We start from the raw sequence: 8181 nt of genomic DNA on the forward strand, positions 1-8181 counted from the left end.
CATACTCCTGATCTAGTGCCTCTGTCCTGCAAAAGTTAAAGGAGAAAATGTTGGCCCCTTAAGAGACAAAACAAGGGGTTAGGGATTTAGCTCAGCGGTAGAACGCTTGCCTAGTAAACGCAAGGCCCTGGGTTCGGTCCCCAGCTCCGAAAAAAAGGAGAAAAAAAAAAGATCCTCTTTTTTTATAGCTATTTATTCCAGATTGAAACATGATCTCCTCAGGGAAAGGGATGGCTCATGCAACTCACAGAAAATTACAAAACACACAAGAAAATTATAATAATCCAGAGGCCTGCCTCAGGTCTGCTTGAGGTTGTATAGCAATACGCAGCTTGTTTTGATTTATTTTTTTAATCTATAGGGGAGGTGGGAGGATGGCTTAGTAAAGTGGTTGCTTGGCAAGCATGAGGACCTGAGTTTGTATCCCTAACCCTTTGGTGTGGTGGTGCATGCTTATAATCTCAGTGCTATGGAGACGCCCAGACAGGTTGATTCCTGAGGCCCAGGCCAGCAAGCCTAGTCTACTTGGTGACTTCCAGGCTAGAAAGAAACTGTTTCAAAAACAATAGCTTGGAGGTGGTGGTGGTGGTGCAAGCCTTTAATCCCAGCACTTCCGAGGCAGAGGCAGGTGGATCTCTGAGGTGGTCTACAGAGCAGGTTCCAGGACAGCCAAAGCTACACAGAGAAACCCTGTCTCAAAAAAAAAAAAAACAACAATAAACAATAAACAAACAAAAACCCCTGCCCCTCACAAACAAGGACCCCTGCAAGAGCTCCACTACACAGGGCAACAACAGGATATCCATGAAGATACCCAGTGAGGATCCAGTATTGACAGTGTAGCAGAAGCCAGAGGCCTCGAACCACACCCTGCAATGATCATTTGCAAGAAGAGCTGTCCAGCCCCCTAAAACAAAGCTTGTTTTTTTTTTTAGCTTACTCCTGGAGAAATAGAATACAATATTTTAAACAATAATACATTTTTCAAAACTCTCTTTATGTTTGGGTGATACATGTGACATAGGCCGGCCTTAAGCACTGTGGGAAGGAGGAGGGGATCACTACAGCTTTCATGGTGAGATTTTTTTTTTCTTTTGGAGGAAGGCTGCAAGGGCAGAGGGAAGATATGAAGGGATGGAGAGATGGAATGAGATTGGGGTGCATGATGTGAAATTCACAAAGAATCAAAACGTTAAAACAACAAAAATAGGGCTGGAGAGATGGCTCAGCGGTTAAGAGCACTAACTGTTCTTCCAGAGGTCCTGAGTTCGATTCCCAGCAACCACATGGTGGCTCACAACCATCTGTAATGCTCTCTTCTGGTGTGTCTGAAGACAGCGACAGTGTACTTATATACATGAAATAAATAAATCTTAAAAAAAAAAAACAACAAAAATAACAAGGTGGATGGTGGATGGCGCCTGAAAAACAATATCCAGCACTGACCTTTGTCCTCTACATGCACAAACACCCCATGCCCACCTGCACCCACACCTGCATGCACACCTGCACCCACATCTGCACCCACATCTGCACCCACACCTGCACGCACACCTGCACACAGCATAAAATCCAGCTGTAGGATCTTTACCAAATCAGAATACAAAAAGCTTTAAAGGGTAATGAGCTGAAGAAAATATATCCAAAGAAAACACTAAGAAGATAAAGCTGGCAGAGTGGTAGTGGCACATGCCTTTAATCCCAGCATTGGGAGGTAGTGGATCTCTGTGAGTTTGAGACCAGCCTAATCTATGAAGTGAGTTCAGGGAAACAAAAACAAACCAAAACAAAAAGATAAAGCTGGTATAGAAATATTAAAGTCCAACAGAGGGGCTGGGGATTTAGCTCAGTGGTAGAGCACTTGCCTAGCAAGCGCAAGGCCCTGGGTTCGGTCCCCAGCTCCAAAAAAAAGAAAAAAAAAAATAAAGTCCAACAGAAATATGTAGCTTTGGGTTGGGGATTTAGCTCAGTGGTAGAGCGCTTGCCTAGAAAGCGCAAGGCCCTGGGTTCGGTCCTCAGCTCCGAAAAAAAGAAAGAAAGAAAAAAAAGAAATATGTAGCTTTTTTTAATACTTACGTTAGGATTGGCAAGATAATTCAGTGAATAAAAGCACTTACAATCAAGCCTGACACCGGACTTTGATCCTGGGGGTCCACAAGATAGAAGGAGAGGAGAAATGAATGACTCCTTTACATTGTCCTCTGATCTCCACATGTGTCCTGTGTCATATACATGCCCCCCACTCGTTACCCACACACATTAATTATAATAAGCACAATATTTCTTAGATTTATGTATATGTATGGATGTTTTTGTTTTAATTTGTTTTTTTTGTTTTTGTTTTTGTTTTTGTTTTTGTTTGAGACAGGGTTTCTTTGTGTAGGCCTAGCTATCCTGGAACTCACTTTGTATACCCAGTTAGCCTTGAACTCAGAAGACCCACCTTCCTCTGCCGTCTCAGTGCCACCACTGCTTGGCTATATATGGGTGTTTTGTCTGCATGCTTGTGCATTATTTCTTTTGGTTCTTTTTTTCGGAGCTGGGGACCGAACCCAGGGCCTTGCGCTTCCTAGGCAAGCGCTCTACCACTGAGCTAAATCCCCAACCCCTTGTGCATTATTTATACAGAATTCTGCCTGCATGTATGCCTGCATCCCAGAAGAGGGCACCAAATCTCATTACAGATGGTTGTGAGCCCCCACGTGGTTACTGGGACTTGAACTCAGGACCTCTGGAAGAGCAGCCAGTTCTCTTAACCTCTGAGCCATCTCTCCAGCCCCAAATTATAGACAGTTGTGAGCTGTGTATATATTAGTGTTGAAGACTGAACCTGAGTGACCTGTAAAAGCAGCCAGCATTCTTAGCCCTGGAGCAATCTCTCCAGCTCCCTAAAACAAAAGTTTTTAAGCTTATTCCTGGAGAACTAGAATACATTTTAAAAACAATAATACATTTTTCTAAAAACCCTATATTTAGGTGATACGTGTAACCACAGGCTGGCCTTAAGCACTGTGGGGAGAAGGAGGGGGATCTCTTCAGGGCATCCTATCTCTTGCCCCAGAGATTTGGATAAACAGACTGGATGCTTGGGAATTTGAACTTCGGTCTTTATGCTTGCACGGCAAGTGCTTTATCCATTGAGCCTCACCCTGTTTCTTGGGGTTCTGTGGTTGTCTGGGCCCAGGAGGCTCTAGATGCATTGTGAACAACCAGGATCTCTCCTTTTTTTTTTTTTCAATAACCAGCCCAACTTGAGATCCATCCCATGGGGGAGAAACAGTCCCTGACACTATTTTTTTTTATTTTTATTTATTTATTATATATAAGTACACTGTAGCTGTCTTCAGACAGCACCAGAAGAGGGCATCGGATCTCTTTACAGATGGTTGTGAGCCACCATGTGGTTGCTGGGAATTGAACTCATGACCTCTGGAAGAGCAGTCGGGTGCTCTTAACCACTGAGCCATCTCTCCAGCCCAACCAGGATCTCTTGAGAACAACTTAGCCCAGGCGCTCAAATCTCAAGAGGTTCAGCACCGAGGACAGCTCCTCTTGCTTCAAGGCAGGGTAGAGGGTTGGAAACTGGGTGCTCAGGAAGGCAGAGCCCTGGCATAATCCTAGAGCCCATTAGTCTGGCCTCCCGGGTTTGCATGAGAAGATACCTAGGAAAACAGAGAAGTAGTTCAACCAGGTTTACACAGCAAGTCAACTGAGAGTCGGAGGCGGGGCTCTAAGTCTACTTCTCTGAACCTCTTAAAGGCTCTCAGACACCTGGTCCCCATGACACAGTGACACAGCTAGAGCTCGAACCAAGGTCTCCCAAATGAAAATCGAATGTTCTTAAGAATGGAAAGGAGACAGACTTTGTAAATTTTGTAAAGTTTATTTTATATAAGGGTGTTTTGCCCTTATATATGTCTATGCACCATGTGTGTTCAGTGCCCATGGAAGTCAGAAGGCATTGAATCTCCTGCAGCTGGAGTTACAGATAGTTATGAGCTGCCTTGTGGATGATGACTACTGAATCTGGTTCCTCTGGAAAATCTCTTTAGCCCCATAGTATTTACCCTTAACCACTGAGCCATCTCTTTAGTCCCCAAGCATAGAATTTAAAGGACCACAAAAATACAAGTGCCTGATGTAAAGCAAAGTGGGGACTTGTGACAGGAAAGGGGAATGACTCCCAGTATTCAAGAGCTGAGAGGGCTGGAGAGATGGCTCAGGGGTTAAGGGCACCCGACTACTCTTCCAGAAGTCCTGAGTTCAATTCCCAGCAACCACATGGTGGCTCACAACCATCTGTAAAGAGATCCGATGCCCTCTTCTGGTGTATCTGAAGACATCTACAGTGTATTCATATAATAAATGAATAAAATAATAAATGAATAAATCTTTAAAAAAAAAAGAGCTGAGAAACGAGAGCAGGTTGGACAGACTGGAGGTGCCTAAAGATTTGAAGAGGTCATTTCAACTGAGGGGCCATGCTGAACTGGCTCTTCAGAAGACTGAGAGGTTGTATAGTTAGACTGAGCTGGCATGGAAGGGTTTGCAGGAGTCTGGGGACCACCAGAATGCAGGTAAAGACATGTCTGGGACACTCCAGACAGGTCAATTTATGCCTCACAGACTCAGCTCTTACTAAACATAAGTGGAACCCCCCCCCCCAGGTTCTGTGGGCAGAGCAGAGGGAGATCATTCACTCCCTGGTCTAAACTCAGAATTAGGATTCAAGATCTGGTGCTGGACTTCCTGCAAGCCAGACCGGGGCCATGTAGAAAGATGTTAGGGCTGATGAGACTTAGTGCATGAAAGGCTATGGGGAGGCCCCTGACTTGAGGCTCTAAAGACCTCCCAAGCCCACTGCTCCGTCACTGTATCCTTGTCTGATACACCACCACTTAGGCAGACCTTCCCTGAACTAGGAAGATTGTTCTCACCTCTCTTGAAATTTGGGGTCTATCCTGAGGTTCACAAGAATCATGTGGGTCTGACCAATAGTGATGCCTGTGACTTTCAATGAAGTTAAGACAGAGACGTTAGACAGACTAATGCTGAGTGGTAGATTGTATTCTCAGTCTCTCTCTCTCTCTCTCTCTCTCTCTCTCTCTCTCTCTCTCACACACACACACACACACACACACAGTGAGAGACAGAGACAGAGATAGAGACAGACAGAGAGATACAGAGAGAGGCAGACAGAGGCAACAAACAGACAAACTACCCAAAACAAATGACACACAGAGAGATAAAGACAAAACACATCCAGAGGCTGGCATGGTGACACACTTGTTAATCCTAGCATTTGGAGACAGATGCAGATGGGTCTCTGAGTTCCAGGACAGCCAGGGCTACACAGAGAAATCTTGCCTTAAAAAACAAAACAAAACAAAACAAAATCAGGGAGTAAAGGCTCACGCTTGTAATGCCAGCACTCGGGATGCTGAGGCAGGAGGATTTCAAGTTTAAAGCCAGTATGGACTATAACAGGGCACCAGACCTTAGAAGGCCCCCAGACTGACTACATGATAAATGCACCGTTCAGTCTGTAAAACTCAGCACATAGACAGCATCAATTGCCTAAACTAAAACAAAGGCCTAGTCTGTCAAAGTCTGTATTCTCTAAACGTACTAAGCTTGTGTTGTGGCGTCTGTAGTTTTGCTTCTGACTAACTGTTCTTGTTAACCGAAGTATGCCAACCCAGAACATGACCTTTGTGCTTAAAAGCACACCCTGAGAAAGACTGGGGGCTACACTGGGATCCTGAACACCTTGTGTAGTTGCTGGACTGCTTAATAAAGACTTTCTGGGCTGGAGAGATGGCTCAGTGGTTAAGAGCATTGACTGCCCCGGCGAGAGGCAGCGGCAGTGATGGATGGGTCCGGGGATCAGCTCGGAGGCGGCGGGCCCACCAGCTCTGAACAGTTCATGAAGACAGGGGCCTTTTTGTTACAGGGTTTCATCCAGGATCGAGCAGAGAGGATGGCTGGGGAGACACCTGAGCTGACCTTGGAGCAGCCGCCCCAGGATGCATCCACCAAGAAGCTGATCGAGTGTCTCAGGCGAATTAGAGATGAACTGGACAACAACATGGTGCTGCAGAGGATGGTTGCTGATGTGGATACAGACTCCCCCCGAGAGGTCTTCTTCCGTGTGGCAGCTGACATGTTTGCAGACGGCAACTTCAACTGGGGCCGGGTGGTCGCCCTTTTCTACTTCGCTAGCAAACTGGTGCACAAGGCCCTGTGCACTAAAGTGCCCGAGCTGATCAGAACCATCATGGGCTGGACACTGGACTTCCTCCGGGAGCGGCTGCTTGTCTGGATCCAAAACCAGGGTGGCTGGGATGGCCTCCTCTCCTACTTCGGGAACCCCACAAGGCAGACAGTGACCATCTTTGTGGCTGGAGTCCTCACCGTCTCACTCACCATCTGGAAGAAGATGGGCTGAGGCCTCCTGCTGCCTTGGACTGTGTCTTTTCTTCATAAATTATGACATTTTTCCTGGGATGAATGGGGGACGGGGAAAGGCATTTTTCTTACTTTTGTAATTATTGGGAGGGGTGGGAATGGTGGCCTGGGGGAGGCGTCAATAAACCTCAGATCCATTTTGAAAAAAAAAATAAATAAAAATAAAAATAAATAAAAATAAAAAGAGCATTGACTGCTCTTCCAGAGGTCCTGAGTTCAAATCCCAGCAACTACATGGTGGCTCACAACCATCTGTAATAGGATCCGAAGCCCTCTTCTGGGGTGTCCGAAGATAAATAAATAAATCTTTAAAAAAAAAAAAGACTTTCTATTGGCATAAACCGATGTTCAAGCAGTCTTCTCTGGTGAATGCCCCATAACTCAAACTACATATTGAGTTCCAAAACACTGTATCAAAAAGAAAAAGAAAAAAGAAAAGAAGGAAGACAAAAGAACCCAACTCACATCACAGAAAAGATTCTCAACATATGAAAAGCTTTTAGAAGCCAGGCATTGGAGCAGGAGGCAAAGGCAAGAGAATTCTGTTGGTATCAGGAATTGCCTTCACTTCAACAGCGACACCTTTTTCTTTTGTCACTGTTGCCATGGTAACGGCCATACATTCCCAGAAGACCTTTTGGCTCAATTCTCACCTCCACCTGGGAGTAGATATATCACATTCCAAATAAAAGGCAGACTTCTGCCCTCCTCCTCTCTTTCTCTTCTTTCTCTCGCCCCTTCCCCTTGTCTCGTTCTATCATTAAATCTCTCCACGTGGAACCGTGTTGGTTTGGTGTGCTCTACCCGGTCGGGCGCGGGCCGATATTTAACAACGATATTTAATAATAATAAATTCCAAGTTAAAATTCCAAGTTTAAAGTCAGGCAGGGCTAAAAAATACCTCCCTATAAATTAACTACTTAACTAATTAGCTTTTCTTGTGTGTATTGTGTGTCAACCATGTTGTCTTCGAGAAAGGTGGAAGGAACACCGGATTCCAAGAAGCCCATTAAGTCGTCTTCTGCTTGTTCTTCACCTATAACAAAAGAGGAACTCTACTGCCGCTCATTTAGGGCGGCTACGGTGGAGTTGACTGTCAGTGGCCACGCCCACTACTGGGCGGAGCATGCAAATTAGATGGAGACCATGCTTCTGAGGGGAAGAAATGCAGGGGTCCCACACGCGTGTGAAACCTGAAGGCGTTAGACGGTTGTAGCAGAGTCCCGTAATTTTCTTGGAAAGGTGGGGGGCACAGCATATGAGACAGAAATTGCGCCAACGCTCACCACGAGTTAAAGTGGGACACTGAGAGGATCACACTACCATAGTACCGATCGGTGGTATCGCTTCTCGGCCTTTTGGCTAAGATCAAGTGTAGTATCTGTTCTTATCAGTTTAATATCTGATACGTCCTCTATCCGAGGACAATATATTAAATGGATTTTTGGAACTAGGAGTTGGAATAGGAGCTTGCTCCGTCCACTCCACGCATCGACCTGGTATTGCAGTACCTCCAGGAACGGTGCACCCCCTCGGGGGGTTTTAACACTGGTTTTAAGATGAGAGTCTGCCTTTACGTCTCTATTTCCTAACCTTCCTCCTGCTTTTTGGCCTTAACTTTAACTTACCTCTTCTAATTATCTTTTTTTTTAAAGATTTATTTAATTTATGTATACAAGTACACACCAGATCCCATAGATGGTTGTGAGCCAC

The 8181-nt window shown here is 45.3% G+C and overlaps 1 non-coding gene and 1 pseudogene across 1 annotated transcript; both read left to right on the plus strand.

Annotated features, from left to right (window-relative positions):
* On the plus strand, positions 5847-6610 carry Bax-ps2 (BCL2-associated X protein, pseudogene 2; annotated as a pseudogene).
* On the plus strand, positions 7811-8001 carry LOC120095476 (U2 spliceosomal RNA). Its single transcript, XR_015632431.1, has one exon. It is a non-coding gene; the product is annotated as a U2 spliceosomal RNA (small nuclear RNA).
* The last annotated feature ends 180 nt before the right edge of the window (positions 8002-8181 follow it).

Source organism: Rattus norvegicus, chromosome 10, assembly GCF_021556685.1.
Source record: "Rattus norvegicus strain SHRSP/BbbUtx chromosome 10, alternate assembly SHRSP_T2T, whole genome shotgun sequence".
In the NCBI taxonomy this organism is placed as follows: Eukaryota; Metazoa; Chordata; class Mammalia; order Rodentia; family Muridae; genus Rattus; species Rattus norvegicus.